General features: G+C 53.0%; 1 long non-coding RNA gene across 1 annotated transcript in view; it reads right to left on the reverse strand.

Moving 5' to 3' along the window:
- Nucleotides 1-25384, reverse strand: part of LOC146854968 (uncharacterized) — a 187504-nt gene extending 162120 nt beyond the window's left edge. Inside the window, exon 1 of the long non-coding RNA XR_014981260.1 lies at nucleotides 25231-25384. This is a non-coding gene — a long non-coding RNA (uncharacterized LOC146854968). The remainder of the gene's footprint in view (nucleotides 1-25230) is intronic.
- Nucleotides 25385-25436: the final 52 nt, after the last annotated feature.

Raw genomic sequence — 25436 nt, forward strand, 5'->3', positions numbered from 1 at the left:
GCTTTCTCGGTCCAAGGCTGTCATCTCATTGACTGGCAGTGCTTTCTCAGTCTAAGGCTGTCATCTCATTGACTGGCAGTGCTTTCTCGGTCCAAGGCTGTCATCTCACTGACTGGCAGTGCTTTATCGGTCCAAGGCTGTCATCTCATTGACTGGCAGTGCTTTCTCAGTCCAAGGCTGTCATCCCATTGACTGGCATTGCTTTCTTGGTCTAAGGCTCGGTCCAAGGCTGTCATCTCATTGACTGGCAGTGCTTTCCCGGTCCAAGGCTGTCATCTCACTGACTGGCAGTGCTTTCTCGGTAAAAGGCTGTCATCTCACTGACTGTCAGTGCTTTCTTGGTCCAAAGCTGTCACCTCATTGACTGGCAGTGCTTTCTCGGTCCAAGGCTGTCATCTCATTGACTGGCAGTGCTTTCTCCGTCCAAGGCTGTCATCTCATTGACTGTCTGTGCTTTCTCAGTCTAAGGCTGTCATCTCATTGACTGGCAGTGCTTTCTCCGTCCAAGGCTGTCATCTCACAGACTGGCAGTGCTTTCTCAGTCTAAGGCTGTCATCTCATTGACTGGCAGTGCTTTCTCCGTCCAAGGCTGTCATCTCATTGACTGTCTGTGCTTTCTTAGTCCAAGACTGTCATCTCATTGACTGGCAGTGCTTTCTCGGTCCAAGGCTTTCATCTCACTGACTGGCAGTGCTTTCTCAGTCCAAGGCTGTCATCTCATTGACTGGCAGTGTTTTCTCGGTCCAAGGCTGTCATCTCATTGACTGGCTGTGCTTTCTTGGTCCAAGGCTGTCATCTCATCGACTGGCAGTGCTTTCTCGGTCCAAGGCTGTCATCACATTGACTGGCAGTGCTTTCTCGGTCCAAGGCTGTCATCTCACTGACTGGTAGTGCTTTCTCAGTCCAATGTTGTCATATCACTGACTACCAATGCTTTCTCGGTCCAAGGCTGTCATCTCACTGACTGGCAGTGCTTTCTCAGTCCAAGGCTGTCATCTCACTAACTGGCAGTGCTTTCTCGGTCCAAGGCTGTCATCTCATTGACTGGCAGTACTTTCTCGGTCCAAGGCTGTCATCTCATTGACTGGCAGTGCTTTCTCGGTGCAAGGCTGTCATCTCATTGCCTGGCAGTGCTGTCTTGGTCCAAGGCTGTCATCTCATTGACTGGCAGTGCTTTCTCAGTCCAAGGCTGTCATCTCATTGACTGGCAGTGTTTTCTCGGTCCAAGGCTGTCATCTCATTGAATGGCTGTGCTTTCTTAGTCCAAGGCTGTCATCTCATCGACTGGCAGTGCTTTCTCGGTCCAAGGCTGTCATCTCATTGACTGGCAGTGCTTTCTCGGTCCAAGGCTGTCATCTCACTGACTGGTAGTGCTTTCTCAGTCCAATGTTGTCATATCACTGACTACCAATGCTTTCTCGGTCCAAGGCTGTCATCTCACTGACTGGCAGTTCTTTCTCAGTCCAAGGCTGTCATCTCACTAACTGGCTGTGCTTTGTCGGTCCAAGGCTGTCATCTCATTGACTGGCAGTGCTTTCTCGGTCCAAGACTGACATCTCATTGACTGGCAGTGCTTTCTCGGTCCAAGGCTGTCATCTCATTGACTTGCAGTGCTTTCTCGGTCCAAGGCTGTCATCTCATTGACTGGCAGTGCTTTCTCGGCTCAAGGCTGTCATCTCACTGACTGGCTGTGCTTTCTTAGTCCAAGGCTGTCATCTCATTGACTGGCAGTACTTTCTCTGTCCAAGGCTATGTCTAAATCTGTTATCTTGTTGACTGGCAGTGCTTTCTCGGTCTAAGGCTCTGTCCAAAGCAGTCATCTCATTGACTGGCAGTGCTTTCTCAGTCCAAGGCTGTCATCTCATTGACTGGCATTGCTTTCTTGGTCTAAGGCTCGGTCCAAGGCTGTTATCTCATTGACTGGCAGTGCTTTCTCGGTCCAAGGCTGTCATCTCACTGACTGGCAGTGCTTTCTCGGTCCAATGTTGTCATATCACTTACTACCAATGCTTTCTCGGTCCAAGGCTGTCATCTCACTGACTGGCAGTGCTTTCTCAGTCCAAGGCTGTCATCTCACTAACTGGCAGTGCTTTCTCGGTCCAAGGCTGTCATCTCATTGACTGGCAGTGCTTTCTCAGTCCAAGGCTATCATCTCATTGACTGGCAGTGCTGTCTTGGTCCAAGGCTGTCATCTCACTGACTGGCAGTGCTTTCTCTGTCCAAGGCTCTGTCTAAAGCGGTCATCTCATTGACTGGCAGTGCTTTCTCGGTCTAAGGCTCTGTCCAAAGCAGTCATCTCATTGACTGGCAGTGTTTTATCGGTCCAAGGCCGTCATCTCATTGACTGGCTGTGTTTTCTCTGTCCAAGGTTGTCATCTCATTGACTGGCAGTGCTTTCTCGGTCCAAGGCTGTCATCTCATTGACTGGCAGTGCTTTTTTGGTCCAAGGCTGTCATCTCACTGACTAGCAGTGCTTTCTCAGTCCAAGGATGTCATCTCACTGACTGGCAGTGCTTTCTCGGTCCAAGGCTGTCATCTCATTAACTGGCAGTGCTTTCCCGGTCCAAGGCTGTCATCTCATTGACTGGCAGTGCTTTCTCGGTCCAAGGCTGTCATCTCATTGACTGGCAGTGCTTTCTCAATCCAAAGCTGTCATCTCATTGACTGGCAGTGCTTTCTCAATCCAAAGCTGTCATCTTATTGACTGGCTTTGCTTTCTCGGTCCAAGGCTGTCATCTCATTGACTGGCTGTGCTTTCTTAGTCCAAGGCTGTCATCTCATCGACTGGCAGTGCTTTCTCGGTCCATTGCTGTCATCTCATTGACTGGCAGTGCTTTCTCGGTCCAAGGCTGTCATCTCACTGACTGGCAGTGCTTTCTCAGTCCAATGTTGTCATATCACTGACTACCAATGCTTTCTCGGTCCTAGGCTGACATCTCACTGACTGGCAGTACTTTCTCAGTCCAAGGCTGTCATCTCACTGACTGGCAGTGCTTTCTCAGTCCAAGGCTGTCATCTCATTGACTGGCAGTGCTGTCTTGGTCCAAGGCTGTCATCTCACTGACTGGCAGTGCTTTCTCGGTCTAAGGCTGTCATCTCATTGACTGGCAGTTCATTCTCGGTCCAAGGCTGTCATCTCATTGACTGGCAGTGCTGTCTTGGTCCAAGGCTGCCATCTCACTGACTGGCAGGCTTTATCGGTCCAAGGCTGTCATCTCATTGACTGGCAGTGCTGTCTTAGTCCAAGGCTGTCATCTCACTGACTGGCAGTGCTTTCTCGGTCTAAGGCTGTCATCTCATTGACTGGCAGTGCTTTCTCGGTCCAAGGCTGTCATCTCATTGACTGGCAGTGCTGTCTTGGTCCAAGGCTGTCATCTCACTGACTGGCAGTGCTTTCTCGGTCCAAGGCTGTCATCTCATTGACTGGCAGTGCTGTCTTAGTCCAAGGCTGTCATCTCATTGACTGTCAGTGCTTTCTCAGTCCAAGGCTGTCATCTCATTGACTGGCAGTGCTTTATCGGTCCAAGGCCGTCATCTTATTGACTGGCTGTGCTTTCTTGGTCCAAGGTTGTCATCTCATTGACTGGCAGTGCTTTCTCGGTCCAAGGCTGTCATCTCATTGACTGGCAGTGCTTTCTCGGTCCAAGACTGACATCTCATTGACTGGCAGTGCTTTCTCGGTCCAAGGCTGTCATCTCATTGACTGGCAGTGCTTTCTCGGTCCAAGGCTGTCATCTCATTGACTGGCTGTGCTTTCTCGGTCCAAGGTTGTCATCTCATTGACTGGCAGTGCTTTCTCGGTCCAAGGCTGTTATCCCATTGACTGGCAGTGCTTTCTCGACTCAAGGCTGTCATCTCACTGACTGGCAGTGCTTTCTCGGCTCAAGGCTGTCATCCCACTGACTGGCAGTGCTTTCTCGGTCCAAGGCTGTCATCCCATTGACTGGCAGTGCTCTCTCGGTCCAAAGCTGTCATCTCATTGACTGGCAGTGCTTTCTCGGTCCAAGGCTGTCATCTCATTGACTGGCAGTGCTTCCTCGGTCCAAGGCTGTCATCTCATTGAGTGGCAGTGCTTTCTCGGTCCAAGGCTGTCATCTTATTGACTGGCTGTGCTTTCCTGCTCCGAGGCGGTCATCTCACTGACTGCTAGTGCTTTCCCAGTCCAAGGCTGTCATCTTACTGACTGGCAGTGCTTTCCCGGTCCGAGGCAGTCATCTCACTGACTGGCAGTGCTTTCCCGGTCCAAGGCTGTCATCTCACTGACTGGCAGTGCTTTCCCGGTCTGAGGCGGTCATCTCACTGACTGGCAGTGCTTTATCGGTCCAAGGCTGTCATCTCACTGACAGGCAGTGTGCTCTTAGTCTGGGGCTGTCATGTCAATGGGGGGCAAGGGAGAGGTGTTTTCTCATTTGAAGGGTTATGGGTATGCTTTCTTTGATGCACGCCATCATATGTAAAAGTTGTATTTCATACTCAGTACTGGTCCTGGCCACACTGGGGAGTATTTGAAGTCACACACGCTCATCGAAACTAACCTTTATGTTTATACTGCATTTCAGAAGTGATAGGTTGTTATTACTCTTATAGTGCTGTGTGCTATGGATACAGCTTTAAGGCACTAAGGGAAAGGGTAACAGATATCGGTCACATAGCTGAAATAAGAAAAACCACAGAAGGGGAGCTTAGGATAGTGACACCATGTAGAACATGTCACTGAGTAGACAAAAACTGTAAGAGGGAGAATAAGGGTGGTGTGGGGGAAACAAGTTGGGAGAAGAGGAAATAGAACATAGCAGAACTTATAAAATGGTGCAGCAAATTCGAATAGGTAACTTTCAAATGTTTCTTTGAAGTCATCATTTTGGGCAGTACCTTTAGGTGTGCTGGCAGCGTGGGTCAACCTCAGAGCTACCCTTCTTCCTATAAGGCGCCATGAAAATGCACTCAGTCACACAGGTCACCCTGTGAGAAACCACCAAGCAGCTTATTGGGGCGATCAGAAAGTCCGCCCTTCTTCATCAGGCTTTCTTGTAAAACAGGCCTCTGAAACAAAAGAAGCTGTGGAGGGCAGTGGCGGTGCAGTTCATTTACTTTATTTATCTATTTTTGTTGACTTGGTTGACGCAACATGTCCCCATATGACAGTTCCATGGCGCTGAGCTGGCTCACCAGGCTGATAGCAATCCAGGCCAAGCAGGTGAAAAAAGGGCAGGACATGGGTTAAGTTTAGAAAAGTGGGCGCAGGATTCACTGCAGTCCCAGAAAAGAAGCACATATTCAAAGAGCTGAAAATGCATAACGTGGCACTGGGCGAGGCTCGCAGCCGAGGTTTTGTATCTGTGCTCCGAGAGAGAGAAGGAGACCTGCTAAGCAGTCAGTGTGAATGTAGCCCATTGTGCACATATTTGACATTATTATTGGGCATGTGTGGAAATAATACCACATGCATGTGGGTATTAAATATATTGTGAGTGCTATTTTTTGGTTTACTTTGCCTCGTGTTATATAGCGCCTTCACGCTGCAATAGGACAGCTCCAGCACACGATTGCATGTCGATCTTGAAATATGCCCCTTGTCGTGCTCTCGATGCAACCTGAAGATGAGAAAATCACTCATTCCACAATTCAAAATTGTGCATCTTTTTGTGATATAATTATTAGGGTCTAATTTGAGCCGTGGTAAATGTAATAAACAGAATGCAGCCGGCACTGTAACAATAAAGTGCATGTCCTAGTGCGTGTACTGAATATGTGCGTTCCCACTGAGGCTGCAAATTAATGATCACGTGTGCGTTTGGCTCTCGGCTTCGTGGTGGCTCTGGTTGTACTTTGTTGGTGTCGATCTTGTGTAAATCAGTGAGTTGGCTTGTGTTCATGACACTCAGTCAGGCTTCGCTCTGCATGCGCCGTGAAGCAGGCAAGCGGTTGGTTCCGGAGTGTCACTAATGCATCAGGAGGGTGAAACGCAGGTGCGTGTAGGTGCAGGGGCTTTCTCCACACACACTGCCACAGTAGCTGCGAAAAGCATGGAAGGGCGTGCGCAATGCGCCTGCGGCGTGCCACTGCGCAAAGGAGCCTCCTCCTTTCTCATTTGCGCAAAAAGCTGCAGGCCTGGCTAATCGAGTAGTCTCACTAGGCACAGGCGTGCCTAGACTCCCACCTACTCAGCGCCAGGATTCCCTGGCTGGTAGTGTGCTACTAGTCTGCATGACATATCGTTACAGACAGTCCCTCTTGTGTCTCGCAGGCTCTCTCCTGACACAGGTCACACAGTCCCTCTCGGTTCTCAGAGGCTCTCTCCAGACACAGGGCCACAGTCCCTCTCGGCTCTCAGGGTCTCTCTCCAGACACAGGGCCACAGTCCCTCTCGGGCTCCCAGAGCCTCTCTCTAGACACAGAGCCACAGTCCTTCTCGGGCTCCCAGAGCCTCTCTCTAGACACAGGGCCACAGTCCCTCTTGGGCTCCCAGAGCCTCTCTCTCGACACTGGGTCACAGTCCCTCTCGAGCTCCCAGAGCCTCTCTCTAGACACAGGGCCACAGTCCCTCTCGGGCTCCCAGAGCCTCTCTCTAGACACAGGGCCACAGTCCCTCTCGGGCTCTCAGAGCCTCTCTCTAGACACAGGGCCACAGTCTATCTCGAGCTCCCAGAGCCTCTCTCTAGACACTGGGTCACAGTCCCTCTCGAGCTCCCAGAGCCTCTCTCTAGACACAGGGCCACAGTCCCTCTCGAGCTCCCAGAGCCTCTCTCTAGACACAGGGTCACAGTCCCTCTCGGGCTCCCAGAGCCTCTCTCTAATCACAGGGTCACAGTCACTCTCGGGCTCCCAGAGCCACTCTCTAGACACTGGGTCACAGTCCCTCTCGAGCTCCCAGAGCCTCTCTCTAGACAAAGGGCTACAGTCCCTCTCGGGCTCCCAGAGCCTCTCTCTAGACACAGGGCCACAGTCCCTCTCAAGCTCCCAGAGCCTCTCTCTAGACACTGGGTCACAGTCCCTCTCGGCCTCCCAGAGCCTCTCTCTAGACACAGGGTCACAGTCCCTACCGAGCTCCCAGAGCCTCTCTCTAGACACAGGGTCACAGTCCCTCTCGAGCTCCCAGAGCCTCTCTCTAGACACAGGGCCACAGTCCCTCTCAGGCTCCCAGAGCCTCTCTCTAGACACAGGGCCACAGTCCCTCTCGAGCTCCCAGAGCCTCGCTCTAGACACTGGGTCACAGTCCCTCTCGGCCTCCTAGAGCCTCTCTCTAGACACAGGGTCACATTCCCTCTCGAGCTCCCAGAGCTCTCTCTAGACACTGGGTCACAGTCCCTCTCGAGCTCCCAGAGCCTCTCTCTAGACACAGGGCCACAGTCCCTCTCGGGCTCCCTGAGCCTCTCTCTAGACACAGGGCCAGAGTCCCTTTCGAGCTCCCAGAGCCTCTCTCTAGACACAGGGCCACAGTCCCTCTCGAGCTCCCAGAGCATCTCTCTAGACACAGGGTCACAGTCCCTCTCGAGCTCCCAGAGCCTCTCTCTAGACACTGGGTCACAGTCCCTCTCGGCCTCCCAGAGCCTCTCTCTAGACACAGGGTCACAGTCCCTCGCGAGCTCCCAGAGCCTCTCTCTAGACACAGGGTCACAGTCCCTCTCGGGCTCCCAGAGCCTCTCTCTAATCACAGGGTCACAGTCACTCTCGGGCTCCCAGAGCCACTCTCTAGACACTGGGTCACAGTCCCTCTCGAGCTCCCAGAGCCTCTCTCTAGACAAAGGGCTACAGTCCCTCTCGGGCTCCCAGAGCCTCTCTCTAGACACAGGGCCACAGTCCCTCTCAAGCTCCCAGAGCCTCTCTCTAGACACTGGGTCACAGTCCCTCTCGGCCTCCCAGAGCCTCTCTCTAGACACAGGGTCACAGTCCCTACCGAGCTCCCAGAGCCTCTCTCTAGACACAGGGTCACAGTCCCTCTCGAGCTCCCAGAGCCTCTCTCTAGACACAGGGCCACAGTCCCTCTCAGGCTCCCAGAGCCTCTCTCTAGACACAGGGCCACAGTCCCTCTCGAGCTCCCAGAGCCTCGCTCTAGACACTGGGTCACAGTCCCTCTCGGCCTCCTAGAGCCTCTCTCTAGACACAGGGTCACATTCCCTCTCGAGCTCCCAGAGCTCTCTCTAGACACTGGGTCACAGTCCCTCTCGAGCTCCCAGAGCCTCTCTCTAGACACAGGGCCACATTCCCTCTCGGGCTCCCAGAGCCTCTCTCTAGACACAGGGCCAGAGTCCCTTTCGAGCTCCCAGAGCCTCTCTCTAGACACAGGGCCACAGTCCCTCTCGAGCTCCCAGAGCCTCTCTCTAGACACAGGGTCACAGTCCCTCTCGAGCTCCCAGAGCCTCTCTCTAGACACTGGGTCACAGTCCCTCTCGGCCTCCCAGAGCCTCTCTCTAGACACAGGGTCACAGTCCCTCGCGAGCTCCCAGAGCCTCTCCCTAGACACTGGGTCACAGTCCCTCTCGTGCTCCCAGAGCCTCTCTCTAGACACAGGGTCACAGTCCCTCTCAGGCTCCCAGAGCCTCTCTCTAGACACAAGGCCACAGTCCCTCTCGGGCTCCCAGAGCCTCTCTCTAGACACAGGGTCACAGTCCCTCTCGAGCTCCCAGAGCCTCTCTCTAGACACTGGGTCACAGTCCCTCTCGGCCTCCCAGAGCCTCTCTCTAGACACTGGGTCACAGTCCCTCTCGGCCTCCCAGAGCCTCTCTCTAGACACAGGGTCACAGTCCCTCCCGAGCTCCCAGAGCCTCTCCCTATACACTGGGTCACAGTCCCTCTCGAGCTCCCAGAGCCTCTCTCTAGACACAGGGTCACAGTCCCTCTCAGGCTCCCAGAGCCTCTCTCTAGACACAAGGCCACAGTCCCTCTCGGGCTCCCAGAGCCTCTCTCTAGACACAGGGTCACAGTCCCTCTCGAGCTCCCAGAGCCTCTCTCTAGACACTGGGTCACAGTCCCTCTCGGCCTCCCAGAGCCTCTCTCTAGACACAGGGTCACATTCCCTCTCGAGCTCCCAGAGCCTCTCTCTAGACACTGGGTCACAGTCCCTCTTGAGCTCCCAGAGCCTCTCTCTAGACACAGGGCCACAGTCCATCTCGGGCTCCCAGAGCCTCTCTCTAGACACAGGGCCACAGTCCCTTTCGAGCTCCCAAAGCCTCTCACTAGACACAGGGCCACAGTTGCCTCTCGAGCTCCCAGAGCCTCTCTCTAGACACAGGGTCGCAGTCCCTCTCGAGCTCCCAGAGCCTCTCTCTAGACACTGGGTCACAGTCCCTCTTGGCCTCCAAGAGCCTCTCTCTAGACACAGGGTCACAGTCCCTCCCGAGCTCCCAGAGCCTCTCTCTAGACACTGGGTCACAGCCCCTCTCGAGCTCCCAGAGCCTCGCTCTAGACACAGGGTCACAGTCCCTCTCGGGCTCACAGAGCCTCTCTCTAGACACAGGGTCACAGTCCCTCTCGGGCTCCCAGAGCCTCTCTCTAGACACTGGGTCACAGTCCCTCTCGAGCTCCCAGAGCCTCTCTCTAGACACAGGGCCACAGTCCCTCTCAGGCTCCCAGAGCTTCTCTCTAGACACAGAGCCACAGTCCCTCTCGGGCTCCCAGAGCCTCTCTCTAGACACAGGGCCACAGTCCCTCTTAGGCTCCCAGAGCCCCTCTCTAGACACTGGGTCACAGTCCCTCTCGAGCTCCCAGAGCCTCTCTCTAGACACAGGGCCACAGTCCCTCTCGGGCTCCCAGAGCCTCTATCTAGACACAGGGCCACAGTCCCTCTCGGGCTCTCAGAGCCTCTCTCTAGACACAGGGCCACAGTCTATCTCGAGCTCCCAGAGCCTCGCTCCAGACACTGGGTCACAGTCCCTCTCGAGCTCCCAGAGCCTCTCTCTAGACACAGGTCCACAGTCCCTCTCGAGCTCCCAGAGCCTCTCTCTAGACACAGGATCACAGTCCCTCTCGGGCTCCCAGAGCCTCTCTCTAATCACAGGGTCACAGTCACTCTCGGGCTCCCAGAGCCACTCTCTAGACACTGGGTCACAGTCCCTCTCGAGCTCCCAGAGCCTCTCTCTAGACAAAGGGCCACAGTCCCTCTCGGGCACCCAGAGCCTCTCTCTAGACACAGGGTCACAGTCACTCTCGAGCTCCCAGAGCCTCTCTCTAGACACAGGGCCACAGTCCCTCTCAGGCTCCCAGAGCCTCTCTCTAGACACAGGGCCACGGTCCCTCTCGGGCTCCCAGAGCCTCTCTCTAGACACAGGGTCACAGTCCCTCTCGAGCTCCCAGAGCCTCGCTCTAGACACTGGGTCACAGTCCCTCTCGGCCTCCCAGAGCCTCTCTCTAGACACAGGGTCACATTCCCTCTCAAGCTCCCAGAGCCTCTCTCTAGACACTGGGTCACAGTCCCTCTCGAGCTCCCAGAGCCTCTCTCTAGACACAGGGCCACAGTCCCTCTCGGGCTCCCAGAGCCTCTCTCTAGACACAGGGCCACAGTCCCTTTCGAGCTCCCAGAGCCTCTCTCTAGACACAGGGCCACAGTCCCTCTCGAGCTCCCAGAGCCTCTCTCTAGACACAGGGTCACAGTCCCTCTCGAGCTCCCAGAGGCTCTCTCTAGACACTGGGTCACAGTCCCTCTCGGCCTCCCAGAGCCTCTCTCTAGACACAGGGTCACAGTCCCTCCCGAGCTCCCAGAGCCTCTCTCTAGACACTGGGTCACAGCGCCTATCGGGCTCCTAGAGCCTCTCTCTAGGCACAGGGTCACAGTCCCTCTCGGGCTCCCAGAGCCTCTCTCTAGACACAGGGTCACAGTCCCTCTCGGGCTCCCAGAGCCTCTCTCTAGACACAGGGCCACAGTCCATCTCGAGCTCCCAGAGCCTCTCTCTAGATACAGGGCCACAGTCCCTCTCGGGCTCCCAGAGCCTCTCTCTAGACACAGGGCCACAGTCCCTCTCGGGCTCCCAGAGCCTCTCTCTAGACACTGGATCACAGTCCCTCTCGAGCTCCCAGAGCCTCTCTCTAGACACAGGGTCACATTCCCTCTCGAGCTCCCAGAGCCTCTCTCTAGACACTGGGTCACAGTCCCTCTTGAGCTCCCAGAGCCTCTCTCTAGACACAGGGCCACAGTCCATCTCGGGCTCCCAGAGCCTCTCTCTAGACACAGGGCCACAGTCCCTTTCGAGCTCCCAAAGCCTCTCACTAGACACAGGGCCACAGTTGCCTCTCGAGCTCCCAGAGCCTCTCTCTAGACACAGGGTCGCAGTCCCTCTCGAGCTCCCAGAGCCTCTCTCTAGACACTGGGTCACAGTCCCTCTTGGCCTCCAAGAGCCTCTCTCTAGACACAGGGTCACAGTCCCTCCCGAGCTCCCAGAGCCTCTCTCTAGACACTGGGTCACAGCCCCTCTCGAGCTCCCAGAGCCTCGCTCTAGACACAGGGTCACAGTCCCTCTCGGGCTCACAGAGCCTCTCTCTAGACACAGGGTCACAGTCCCTCTCGGGCTCCCAGAGCCTCTCTCTAGACACTGGGTCACAGTCCCTCTCGAGCTCCCAGAGCCTCTCTCTAGACACAGGGCCACAGTCCCTCTCAGGCTCCCAGAGCCTCTCTCTAGACACAGAGCCACAGTCCCTCTCGGGCTCCCAGAGCCTCTCTCTAGACACAGGGCCACAGTCCCTCTTAGGCTCCCAGAGCCCCTCTCTAGACACTGGGTCACAGTCCCTCTCGAGCTCCCAGAGCCTCTCTCTAGACACAGGGCCACAGTCCCTCTCGGGCTCCCAGAGCCTCTATCTAGACACAGGGCCACAGTCCCTCTCGGGCTCTCAGAGCCTCTCTCTAGACACAGGGCCACAGTCTATCTCGAGCTCCCAGAGCCTCGCTCCAGACACTGGGTCACAGTCCCTCTCGAGCTCCCAGAGCCTCTCTCTAGACACAGGTCCACAGTCCCTCTCGAGCTCCCAGAGCCTCTCTCTAGACACAGGATCACAGTCCCTCTCTGGCTCCCAGAGCCTCTCTCTAATCACAGGGTCACAGTCACTCTCGGGCTCCCAGAGCCTCTCTCTAGACAAAGGGCCACAGTCCCTCTCGGGCACCCAGAGCCTCTCTCTAGACACAGGGTCACAGTCACTCTCGAGCTCCCAGAGCCTCTCTCTAGACACAGGGCCACAGTCCCTCTCAGGCTCCCAGAGCCTCTCTCTAGACACAGGGCCACGGTCCCTCTCGGGCTCCCAGAGCCTCTCTCTAGACACAGGGTCACAGTCCCTCTCGAGCTCCCAGAGCCTCGCTCTAGACACTGGGTCACAGTCCCTCTCGGCCTCCCAGAGCCTCTCTCTAGACACAGGGTCACATTCCCTCTCGAGCTCCCAGAGCCTCTCTCTAGACACTGGGTCACAGTCCCTCTCGAGCTCCCAGAGCCTCTCTCTAGACACAGGGCCACAGTCCCTCTCGGGCTCTCAGAGCCTCTCTCTAGACACAGGGCCACAGTCCCTTTCGAGCTCCCAGAGCCTCTCTCTAGACACAGGGCCACAGTCCCTCTCGAGCTCCCAGAGCCTCTCTCTAGACACAGGGTCACAGTCCCTCTCGAGCTCCCAGAGCCTCTCTCTAGACACTGGGTCACAGTCCCTCTCGGCCTCCCAGAGCCTCTCTCTAGACACAGGGTCACAGTCCCTCCCGAGCTCCCAGAGCCTCTCTCTAGACACTGGGTCACAGCCCCTATCGGGCTCCCAGAGCCTCTCTCTAGGCACAGGGTCACAGTCCCTCTCGGGCTCCCAGAGCCTCTCTCTAAACACAGGGTCACAGTCCCTCTCGGGCTCCCAGAGCCTCTCTCTAGACACAGGGCCACAGTCCATCTCGAGCTCCCAGAGCCTCTCTCTAGATACAGGGCCACAGTCCCTCTCGGGCTCCCAGAGCCTCTCTCTAGACACAGGGCCACAGTCCCTCTCGGGCTCCCAGAGCCTCTCTCTAGACACTGGATCACAGTCCCTCTCGAGCTCCCAGAGCCTCTCTCTAGACACAGGGCCACAGTCCCTCACGGGCTCCCAGAGCCTCTCTCTAGACACAGGGCCACAGTCCCTCTCGGGCTCCCAGAGCCTCTCTAGACACAGGGCCACAGTCTATCTCGAGCTCCCAGAGCCTCTCTCTAGACACTGGGTCACAGTCCCTCTCGAGCTCCCAGAGCCTCTCTCTAGACACTGGGTCACAGTCCCTCTCAAGCTCCCAGAGCCTCTCTCGAGACACAGGGCCACAGTCCCTCTCGAGCTCCCAGAGCCTCTCTCTAGACACAGGGTCACAGTCCCTCTCAGGCTCCCAGAGCCTCTCTCTAGACACAGGGTCACAGTCACTCTCGGGCTCCCAGAGCCACTCTCTAGACACTGGGTCACAGTCCCTCTCGAGCTCCCAGAGCCTCTCTCTAGACACAGGGCCACAGTCCCTCTCGGGCTCCCAGAGCCTCTCTCTAGACACAGGGCCACAGTCCCTCTCGGGCTCCCAGAGCCTCTCTCTAGACACTGGGTCACAGTCCCTCTCAGGCTCCCAGAGCATCTCTGTAGACACAGGGCCACAGTCCCTCTCGGGCTCTCCGAGACTCTCTCCTGACAGAGGGCCACAGTCCCTCCCCGGCTCCCCAGAGGCTGTCTTCAGTCCCTCCTCGGCTCCCCAGAGGCTATCTTCAGTCCCTCCCCGGCTCCCCATAGGCTCTCTTCAGTCTCTCCCCGGCTCTCAGAGGCTCTCTTCAGTCCCTCCCCGGCTCTCAGAGGCTCTCTTCAGTCCCTCTCGGGCTCTCCGAGGTCCTCTCCTGACACAAGGCCATTCAGTGCCGCTCCTTTACAGCCGGGGAGAGGCAGGTGTGCGTCGGTGCAGCCGGCGGCGGAGTCCACGGGTCCCTGCTGTCTCTCTCCAGACACAGGGTCACTCAGACCGCTCTCTCACAGACAGCACTGCTTTCCACGAAATGGACATTTTTCACAGTATTCAGCGTATGCATCACACTTACAAGAATCCACTTGGAAAGATTGAAACATCAAGTTTTATTCAAACTGACTAGCAGGTTTGCTTTTTCCTGCTTTGCTCCCCGAGTGTTTTCAAATGCTGTCCCGTTGCCAAGCCTGCCTTCCTGTTGATACCGGTTCTGTGTCCGTGTTGCAGCATACGTTGCATCTGAGGCGAATATAGTACTAAAAGGCGTGCGACTGCGCTTGTGTCTAAAGCTTACGGTGTGCTGCCCGGCGCCCGCCCTTCCTCACAGAGGGTCGGCCGCAAGCAGCGGGAGCAGGCCGGGGTCAGGATGGGCTGCTGAGAGGGACAAGCCCCCGACGAAGGTGTGAAGAGCCGTGCGGTGGAGGCACCGGACCGAAGGAGTGCCTGCCCCGGGGGAGGAAACCGCGCCGTGCCCCAGCTCCCCGCCGCAGGTAGGGCTCTGTGCTTCGAAACCGGCTCCGCGGAAATGCACGGAATAGCCCTAGTGCAGGCCGCCGATCTCCCCTTATTACACGCACGCACAGTTACCAGGATCCGTGTAGCTGACAGAGGCAGACACGCACTCAGATGTTACCATGCTACTACGTATTCTCCCCATTTAACGTGCACAAGTATATACATAAATGTATATATATGTGTATGTATATCCCATGTCGCAAATACCAAAGTCAGACGCACACTCAGGAAATATATGCTCACTAGATGAATTTACTTCCAGTTATATAAATAGTTAATTTAGTGGTTTGTAAATATATATTCATAATAAATATATCCATGCACATTAATACCTGGCTGTCGATATTATCTATCTACAGACACGTATAATGGGAGACGGGCCGATATTTTTCTCCTCATAATACACACGCACTGATATTGTCTGTCTGTTTATATATTTAACTAATTCTTTTTTTATAACAGTACAAGCTATTTTTTCTAACATATTTATAGACATACGCATACAATATGTGCGTATGTCAAGTATAGACATTTGCTCTAATTCTCTCTCTTTAAATCTACAGACATGCACAGTTCATGCAAATGCGCCCAAGGACGCCAGTCCCGTAGCAAAAACAAAACCTGCATTTCCCAGTTGAAGTGGAACTAAACTGTAGCCCCGACCGCTGACTCCCTAAAAAATATATCCCTAAATTTGAGTAGATCTATTTTCTCCCCCACATAATTGTTTTATATGTGTGTGTGTGTTATGGATAAGAGAAAGAAAGCCATCAACACACTCAATATACGATGGACAGAGAAAAATGCCTGCACGTGTGTCTGTGTGTATATATATTATAATAGACTTGTAATTTGGTGGCATAAAATAATAAATAATGCATAAACAAAAATTATAAACTAGGTATTTTGTTTGTAAATAAGTTGCACTTGATGACTGTGTAATCTGCAAATAACATACTAACACGTTAGGGTGTATTAGTGCACGTCGGGTGTACATGTGTGTGTAAAAAGAGGGGTGTGCATATATTAAATATATCTACTTCTTTGAACGCATAGAGTTGAATGGTGACATACACATTTTTGACCTATTCAAACAGTGAACATTTAAAATATATAAATATATAGATATAATACATCTAGTATATGTATATATAGAGAGAGAAGTGTGCGTATATTAAAGATATCACATTTTCTGAATATATAGAAAAAAATGGTTATATGGAAATTGGTATGACTTATTTAAAAAATATACATATACACACACATATATATATATATATATATGTGTGTTACCTCTGTGTTTTCCTTGCTCTTTGGCATATATTCTGACATAATGAGCGATAGCTACAGACTCAGTCGGACTAGCGAGCGGGAGGATAGATAGATAGATAGATAGATAGATAGATAGATAGATAGATAGATAGATAGATAGATAGATAGATAGATAGATAGATAGATAGATAGATAGATAGATAGATAGATAGATAGATAGATAGATAGATAGATAGATTGATTGATTTGCAAACTGCTCTAAAAGGATGCAAATAACCTGCGGAACAGCAGCATTTTTGTCTTTTGGGCACTATAGTGCACATCACGGTTGGTGACAGTTACTCAAAGTGAACCTAGAAATTCTTTTAACAAATAATTTGAAGTTTTATTTCTATACATTTCAAAGTTTTAAGGGTGATGTGATCTCTGGGGGGAAGTTAAGTGAGGGTAAATACATGTAATGAATAAAGCAGCGCATGTGTCGGCTAGCAGTGCTGCCGTTGGCGGGAGACAAGTTCTGCTCCGACTGCTCATGTCGCGGGGAGTAAGACACGATGACAATGCTGCCGAGTTTTCTGGTCAGCACCTACGTGTTCGATCCATGCCCCTGAATACACACTCCGATGTGGGTGCCCCGTTCACCGTCCCTAGTCCTGCCGTTCCTAATCCTGTCACTGTGCATTCACACATGCATGTATCGAACGCTTCGGCAGTGGAGGAAACGTATGCAAGGTGCGCGCGCGTCTTTTTCGCACCCCGCGAGCCCAGCTCCAGCGGTGGTTTCTGCAGCAGGCCCCCCTGTTCGAAGAGACCGGCTGTCATTATTCGGGGCCTCCTGGGCTGCTCGCAGGTTTGCTGTCAGTGTCTCCCTGCGGTGAAGGGGTCTCCTGGGCTGCTCACAGGTTTGCTGTCAGTGTCTCCCTGCGGTGGAGGGGTCTCCTGAGCTGCTCACAGGTTTGCTGTCAGTGTCTCCCTGCGGTGGAGGGGTCTCCTGGGCTGCTCACAGGTTTGCTGTCAGTGTCTCCCTGCGGTGAAGGGGTCTCCTGGGCTGCTCACAGGTTTGCTGTCAGTGTCTCCCTGCGGTGGAGGGGTCTCCTGAGCTGCTCACAGGTTTGCTGTCAGTGTCTCCCTGCGGTGGAGGGGTCTCCTGGGCTGCTCACAGGTTTGCTGTCAGTGTCTCCCTGCGGTGAAGGGGTCTCCTGGGCTGCTCACAGGTTTGCTGTCAGTGTCTCCCTGCGGTGGAGGGGTCTCCTGGGCTGCTCACAGGTTTGCTGTCAGTGTCTCCCTGCGGTGGAGGGGTCTCCTGGGCTGCTCACAGGTTTGCTGTCAGTGTCTCCCTGCGGTGGAGGGGTCTCCTGCGCTGCTCACAGGTTTACTGTCAGTGTCTCCAGTCGGTGGAGGGGTCTCCTGGGCTGCTCACAGGTTTACTGTCAGTGTCTCCCTGCGGTGGAGGGGTCTCCTGTGCTGCTCACAGGTTTACTGTCAGTGTCTCCCTGCGGTGGAGGGGCCTCCTGGGCTGCTCACAGGTTTACTGTCAGTGTCTCCCTGCGGTGGAGGGGTCTCCTGTGCTGCTCACAGGCTTGCTGTCAGTGTCTCCCTGCGGTGAAGAGTTCTCCTGGGCTGTGTCTAGGTCTGCTATGTGTGTCCCTGCCTCGAAGGGGGTCTCCCATGCTGGTTAAAGGTCTGCTATGTGTGCTCCTGCCTCGAAGGGGTCATATATGCTGGTGAGAGGTCTGCTATGTGTGTCCCTGCCTCGAAGGGGTCATATATGCTGGTTAGAGGTCTGCTATGTGGGCTCCTGCCTCGAAGGGGTCATATATGCTGGTTAGAGGTCTGCTATGTGTGCCCCTGCCTCGAAGGGGTCTCCCATGCTGATTAGAGGTCTGCTCTGTGTGTCCCTGCCTCGAAGGGGTCATATATGCTGGTTAGAAGTTTGCTATCAGTGTCTCTCTGTCTCGAAGGGGTCTCCCATGCCGGTTAGGGGTTTTCTGTCAGTATCTCCCTGCAGTGAAGGGTCTAGTGGGCAATTTGCAGTTCTACAGGCATTGTCTATCTCTGGTGGAGTGGCCTTCTGGGCTCTTTCGAGGTTTGCTATCAGAATCTCCCTCTCTCAAAGGGGTCATCCATGCTTTTTAGAGGTTTGCTGGCAGTATCTCCCTGTGGTGAAGTGGTCTCCTGGGCTTTGTCTAGGTTTCCTATCAGTGTCTTCCTGACTCGAATGGGTCTCCCATACTGTTTAAAGGTCTGTTGTCAGTGTCTCCCTGCTATCAGTGTCTACCTGTCTTGAAGGGGTCTACCATGCTGGTTAGAGGTTTGCTGTCAGTGTCTCCCTGCAGTGAAGGGCCTACTGGGCTGTGTGCAGTTCAGCAGGCAGTGTCGCCCTGTGGTGAAGTGGTCTCCTGGGCTTTGTCGAGGTTTGCTATCAGTGTCTCCCTGCCTCGAATGGGTCACATAAGCTGGTTAGGAAGTTTGCTATCAGTGTCTCTCTGTCTCGAAGGGGTCTCCCATGCTGGTTAGGGTTTACTGTCAGTGTCTCCCTGCAGTGAAGGGTCTAGTGGGCAATGTGCAGTTCTGCAGGCAGTGTCTATCTCTGGTGGAGTGGTCTCCTGGGCTCTTTCGAGGTTTGCTATCAGAATCTCCCTGTCTCAAAGGCGTTTTCCATGCTTCTTAGAGGTTTTCAGTCAGTGCCTCCCTGCAGTGAAGGGCCTACTGGGCTGTGTGCAGTTCTGCAGGCAGTGTCTCCCTGTGGTGAAGTGGTCTCCTGGGCTTTGTCGAGGTTTGCTATCAGTGTCTCCCTGACTCGAATGCATCTTCCATGCAGTTTAGAGGTCTGCAGTCAGTGTCTCCCTGCAGTGAAGGGTCTACTGTGCTCTTTCGAGGGTTGCTATCAGTGTCTCCCTGTCTTGAAGGGGTCTCCCATGCCTGTCAGTGTCTCCATTCAATGAAGGGGCTACTGGGTTATGTGCAGTTCTGCAGGCAGTGGGCAGTGTCTCCCTCTGGAGAAGAGGTCTTCCTGTTTCGAAGGGGTCATATATAGGCCGGGACGTGAAATTCCACTCTGCTCACAGAGATTTTCGCATTCCAAGCTCCGCGTAGTGCAAGGAGTTCTGAAAAACTCCACTCTGGCGAGCTAGGGAAATCTTCACCCAGACCACCTTCCGGCGTGATTTCTCAATGTGGGAGGTTGCGGATGGCCGTTACCACTCGCGTTGAGAAACCTTCCACGCATCAAGGAAGCTACTGTTCGAGTAGAACATCTACTTGAGCGGTAGAAAGAAGCTGCGCCCTCTTGCACTGCGCATGGTGCCATTTGAGCTGATTTTCCAGCACAGGACAAACACCCAGCTCTAAAAATCAACGCAAATGGGGCAACCTAACACATTCCGCCTTTGTGGAAATCTGCATAGTGTGGCAGAGCAAACTCCACCCAGGCCTAGTCATATATGCTGGTTAGAAGTTTGCTATCAGTGTCTCTCTGCTTTGAAGGGGTCTCTCATGACTTCTGGTTAGAAGTTTGCAATTAGTGTGCTCCTGCAGTGAAGGGTCCACTAGGCTATGGGCAGTTCTGCTGTCAGTGTCTCCCTACAGTGAAGGGTCTACTGTGCTATGTGCAGTTCTGCTGTCAGTGTCTCCCTGCAGTGAAGTGTCTACTGTGCTATGTGCAGTTCTGCTGGCACTGTCTCCCTCTGGTGAAGTGGTCTCCTGTGCTCTTTTGAGGTTTGCTACTAGTGTCTCCCTGCCTCAAAGGGGTCTCCCAAGGTGGTTAGAGGTCTGCTGTCAGTGTCTCCCTGCAGTGAAGGGTCTACTGCAGTGGCGGCTCGCCGAGGCAGTGCTGCGGGGCGGTGAGACGGGGGAGGGGCAGAGTGGGGGTGGGGGTAGTGGAGTCCGACATACGACAGACAGGAGTAAGGAAAGTAATTAAATAAATAAAACAATTTACCTTATGTGCGCTGCATCGCCACTCTGTCCCCTGGGTTGAAGTTTTCTGCCGGTGCCTCCCTGCTGCAAAGGGGTCTCCTGGATGGTTTATTTATTGGATGGCAATATCTCCCTGTGCTGAAGCGGTCTCCTGTGTTGTCCCTGCAATGAAGGGGTTTCCTGGGTGGTCATTGTGTCCCTGCGGTCAAGGGCTATCTGGGCTGTGTCAATGTCTGTTGTCAGTGTCTTCCTGCAGTGTAGAGTGCACTGGTTTGTTTAGAGGTTTGCAGTCAGTGTCTTCCTGCAGTGAAAGGACTACTTGGCTATGGGGTTCTGCAGGCAGCGTCCTCCCCGCCAGTGAAGTGATCTGTGATGTGTCGAGGTTTGCGGTCAGTCTCTCTGCGGTGAAGTGGCCTTCTGGGGTGTGCCCAGGGTTGCTGTCACTGTCTACCTACAGCTGGACCCCTGAAATTATGAGGTAAGGAAGTAAGGACGGACCAAATTATGATGAGGATGGGCAGACATTATGTGGCAAAAGAAGGCAAATTGTGCGGAGTAATGCAGCACACTTTGTGGTAGTATTAGGCATTATTTTGTAGTTTTATTCATGTTAGCACTGTCTGTGCAAAGGGTTCACCCCATTAGTATTGATTTAGCCCCCAAATACAGCAATAAGCAACATATAGGTGACGAATCAACCTGTGCGTCGGGCCTTCCACTGTGCGGCAGCACATATTAGTGCATTTGTAAAAATTTCTGATCTGTTTAAGCTAAAAACTATTTTTTTGTTAAAATGTGCAGGTCATGCAGCAGATGATGAATTGTGTGGCATATGTAGCAAACCACGGTTATTCAGTAAATGCAACATTGTACAATTCCAGTGGCCCTGACCTACGGTGAAGAGGCTTCATGTAGTGTGTAAAGGTTTGCTGTCATTCTTTCCCTGTTGTGAACGGATTACATGGGCAGTGTTTTCTGATAGTGTCTCCCTGGGTGAATGGCTCTCCTGGGCTGTGTAGAGGTCCGATGGCAGTGTCTCCAAGTAGTGAACATGTCTCTCTGGGGTGTGGATTCTGGCAAGCACAAAGTCTCTGCAGTGAAAGGCTGTCTGGGCTGTGCAGGGGTCTGCTGGCAATGTCCTCCTGCAGTGAAGGTGTCCCTATGGGCTCTGGGGAGATGTTGCTTTGTGCTCTGGTGGATTCTCTCTGGACTGTGTACTCGTGTCGCCTCTCTGATCCGAAAGTGTCTGCCTTGTCTTTATAACCGTCTCCTGGCAGCATCTCTCCAGTGAATGGGTCTTGCTGCGTGGATACTGGTTAGCACTCTCTCCCTGTGGTGAAGGGATGTCCCTGGGTAACCTGTGGAGTGTTTGTCTGCAATAAAGCTGTCTCCTCTGACTGTGTGTGAATGCTGACAACACCTCTCTCTGCTGAAGGAGCCCCTCTTGGGATTGATGGGGATACTAACAGTGCCTCCCGTGGTGAATGGTCTCTCTGTGATGTGTGCAGATCTGCTGACAGTCATCCCTGTGGAGAAGGGGCCTCTTTTTGCTTTGGTGGAGCAGTGCTAGTAGTGTCTCTCTACAGTAAATGTGTCTCTCTGCTGTATTTGGAAATGATGTGCATGCCTCTTTGTGCTGATGGGGTCTTGTACGGATGGGTGGGTATGCTGGCAGCAAAACAACACTGTGGTGTGTGAATGCTAGCGCTGTCTACCTGCGGTGAAGGTGACTCCCTGAGATGTGTGAATGCTAGTGGTGCCTTTACGTAGTGAATGTATCCCCCTGGTGTCTGTGGATGCTAGCAGTGGTTTAATCTGGTGAATGTGCCTCCCTGGAGTGGATGGCATCTTAATGTGAGGTATGTGTTTCCTTGGGGTGTATGGGAGCTGTTGGTGTCTTATTTTGTCGAAGCCGTCTCCCTGTGGTGTGCGAATGAGAACGGTGCCTTCCTGCAGTGGAGGTACCTCCTTGGTGTCTGTGGATGCTGGCTGCGGTTTCCTCTGGTGAATCTGTCTCCCTGGAGTGGATGGTATCTTAATGTGAGGTATGTGTTTCCTTGTGGTGTATGGGTGCTGTTGGTGTCTTCTTGTTTTGAAGGCATGTCAAATTGGTCTGTGGATGATAATGGTGCCTTCCTGCAGTAAAGGTGTCTCCCTGGTGTGTGTGGATGCTGGCAGTGGTTTCATCTGGTGAATGTGCCTCCCTGGAGTGGATGGTATCTTAATGTGAGGTATGTGTTTCCTTGGGGTGTATGGGAGTTGTTGGTGTCTTCTTGTGTCGAAGCCCTCTCCGTGTGGCATGTGGAAGATAACGGTGCCTTCCTGCAGTAAAGGTTTCCCCCTGGTGTCTGTGGATGCTGGCAGTGGTTTCCTCTGGTGACTCTGTCTCCCTGGAGTAGATGGTATCTTAATGTGAGGTATGTGTTTCCTTGGGGTGTATGGGTGCTGTTGGTGTCTTCTTGTGTCAAAGCCGTCTCCCTGTAGTGAGTGGATGATAACGGTGCATTGCTGCAGTTGAGGTACCTCCTTGGTGTCTGTGGATGCTGGCAGCGGTTTCCTTTGGTTAATCTGTCTCCCTGGAGTGGATGGTATCTTAATGTGAGGTATGAGTTTCCTTGGGGTGTATGGGTGCTGTTGGTGTCTTCTTGTGTCAAAGCAGTCTCCCTGTGGTGTGTGGATTATAACGGTGCCTTCCTGCAGTGAAGGTGTCTCCCTGGTGTGTGTGGATGCTGGCAGTAGTTTCCTCTGGTGAATGTGCCTCCCTGGAGTGAATGGTATCTTAAGGTGAGGTATGTGTTTCCTTGGGGTGTATGGGAGTTTGCTGGTGTCTTCTTGTGTCTAAGCTGTCTCCCTGTGGCATGTGGATGATAACGATGCCTTCCTGCAGTGAAGGTATCTTCTTGGTGTCTGTGGAAGCTGGCAGTGGTTTCCTTTGGTGAATCTGTCTCCCTGGAGTGGATGGTATCTTAATGTGAGGTATGTTTCCTTGAGGTATACGGGAGCTGTTGGTATCTTCTTGTGTTGAAGCCGTCTCCCTGTGGTATGTGGATGATAACGGTGCCTTCCTGTAGTGAAGGTATCTCCTTGGCGTCTCTGGATGCAGGCAGTGGTTTCCTCTGGTGAATCGGTCTCCCTGGAGTGGATGGTATCTGAATGTGAGGTATGTGTTTCCTTGGGGTGTATGGGTGCTTTTGGTATCTTCTTGTGTTGAAGGCCTCTCAATGTGTTCTGTGGATGATAAGGGTGCCTACCTGCAGTGAAGGTGTCTCTCTGGTGTGTGTGGATGCTGTCTTCCTCTGGTGGACATGTCTCCCTGGAGTGTGCGGGTTGCTGGCGGTACCATCCTCTGCTGAGGGCGTCTCCCTGGGGTGTGTGGATGCAAGTAGTGTTTATACATCTCCCACAGTGTGCGTGTGGATGCTGGTGGTGGCTTCCTCCAGTGAATGTGTCTCCCTGAGGTGTGTGGACGCTGGTGGTGTATTGCTGTAACAAAAGTGTCTCCCTGGGGTGTGTGGATGGCCATTAGCACTGTCTTTATGATCTGATTGGCTCTTTGAAGGCTATATGGAAGCTTTCTAATTATCTCCTACAGTGAAGTGGTGTAACAAGTGCCATGGCTTCTGTTGTAAACATGGGAAACGTGACACCGATTCCTTAGTCGAGAAATAAAAAGCTGCTAAAATTGGATTGCAACGAGTATCTCACATCTATGGGTCCTGGTGCTAGAGCCGATGATGCACTAATGACAGTTACGTTCCTGATCTGAAATCATGGTTGAGCATCCCAGGATCCCAAGGCTGTGACAGCCCATGGGGTTACCCACCAACAGCTCCAAGATCCCCCTTCGAAACGGTGGGGAGAAAAGCCACTATGGGGAAAAAGAGGTGACCCTTTGTGAAGATATTAACGAAGGCCTCTACCACAAATAGTACTTGAGACTGCCGTTTGACTTATCAAATGTCTGCCATGCTTATATCGTTGGAAAATAGTTTTTGAGACACTGTATATTTTAAATTCTTCATCAGATAGCCTTTCTTTGAGGGGGCGACCCCACGCTAGGGCACCGCACTTGTGGTAGGGGATAGGCGTTGGAAACATCTTCATTATAACTTTTTTCAAATATCTCTCTACTTGACTTCAGTATCTCTTCCACACTAGCATGAATCCAATAAGACATTTTTAGCCACCGCCAGCCAGCCTTAATGCTAATAATCTGTGTATGCAAAGTGAATGTGAATTATGCAAAATAATTCCCTCACAACCCCCACGCACAAACGTGTACATATACAAGATACCATATACAAAACTAATTAGTTTGAAAGCAAGAAAAAGTCCCCTTGTGTGACTGTCCCTCTGTAAGCCGGAAGGCTTTTATGTGACCCTACGCTGCAGAATGAAAGCTGTGAGGTAAATGCAGCAAGGCGGCCCGGCTCCTTTCCCCCCCGTAAAAAACATCTGAGTTTCGGCAGGTTTTAGCAAGCTAAGTACGTGCATTTGAAACGTACCAATGGGGTAGAAAGTGGGCCTTTTCGATTGCAGCAGGGGAGCCTCTGATTGGCTGCTAGGGATGGGGAGATGTGACGCAAAAGGACACTTGGACCGGGGAGAAATGCTGATGTATGCCAAAGCGGGCGGACCAAGGAAGGCTGTTGCTATGAGAGGAGCAGAGCTTGCCGGGGCCTACCGGCGCTCCCCTGTCGCTCTTTCTCTTCCCTTCTCCCTCGCTCCCTCTCTCTCTCATGCTCTCTCTGCCCCCTCGTTCGCTCTCTGCCTTTCTGGTCCACTCCCTCAACTGTGCCTCTCTCTCGGTCCCACCCTCTCTCTCTCTTCTCAGCGGACTGACAAGGCAGAGAGCAGCAGCTCCGTTGGGTTTCACAGGGACTAGGGGAGGAGGGTTTGGTTGGGTTAGGCACAAAAAGAAGGGGTTTAAAGTGACAGGTTAGTAGTCGGTGCAGACTGCGCGCGAAAAGTGCGGTAGTGTGGCGTGTAGACTGTCAAATTAGGGTGTGCAGATTACAGGGGCGTCTCCGGGAAGAGTATATGTGCGTGTGTACGTACGTGAAATTGAGGCTGGGCTAATGAGTGCCAGTTGCAGGGGGCACCTCTGGGACAGGCATGGATGTGTGTGCATTCCTGCGTGCACTGGAGTTGTGTGCGCCCATATGTGCATTCGCGCGTGCACTGGAGCAATGCATCTATGGAATAACAACAGTAAAGGATCCATGTGTCATCTTAGACTAGTGTGCAGATTGCAGGAGAACCCCGGCGAGGTGTGAGTGATTGCTCGCATCCTTGTGTGCACTGGAGGGGCAACGTGTGCATTGATATGTGAAGGTGGCTGTGTGCATATTTTTTAAGCAGCACAAGTACAACACGGAAGGGTGAGCGGAACAGGTTACTGTATGCAGCATGCCGAAGCACACCATGACAGTGTGTCTGTGTGCGCTCGAGGGGAGGGGGTGTGGAGGCAGCGAGGCATAGTTTAAGCCAAACCCCAGCGCTGAGATATGCAGATGAAATCTAGGCGAGGCAGCCGCCATATTAGGTTATCAGTGTCTAGGCGAAAGAGATGGCGAGTTAAAAAAAAATGTGAAAGAAATTAAAGAGCCCACCTTCTCAACTCAGTTTTGTCCAGATGAAAACCCTGGCTCCACTCGCGAGGCGTGTGGGCGCGCTCCTGCAGCTCTAGTCCGTGATAAGGAAAAAGGGAGAGAAAAAGGAGGGAATAGGTTGCACGAATTCTTTTTTTGTCTTGCTGCTTCTTCTGTGGAGAGAGAGAGGGAAAAAAAGTTTGTGCTGGGGCTAGCTTAGCAGTTTC

Source organism: Triturus cristatus, chromosome 4_1 (genome assembly GCF_964204655.1).
Source record: "Triturus cristatus chromosome 4_1, aTriCri1.1, whole genome shotgun sequence".
Lineage (NCBI taxonomy): Eukaryota > Metazoa > Chordata > Amphibia > Caudata > Salamandridae > Triturus > Triturus cristatus.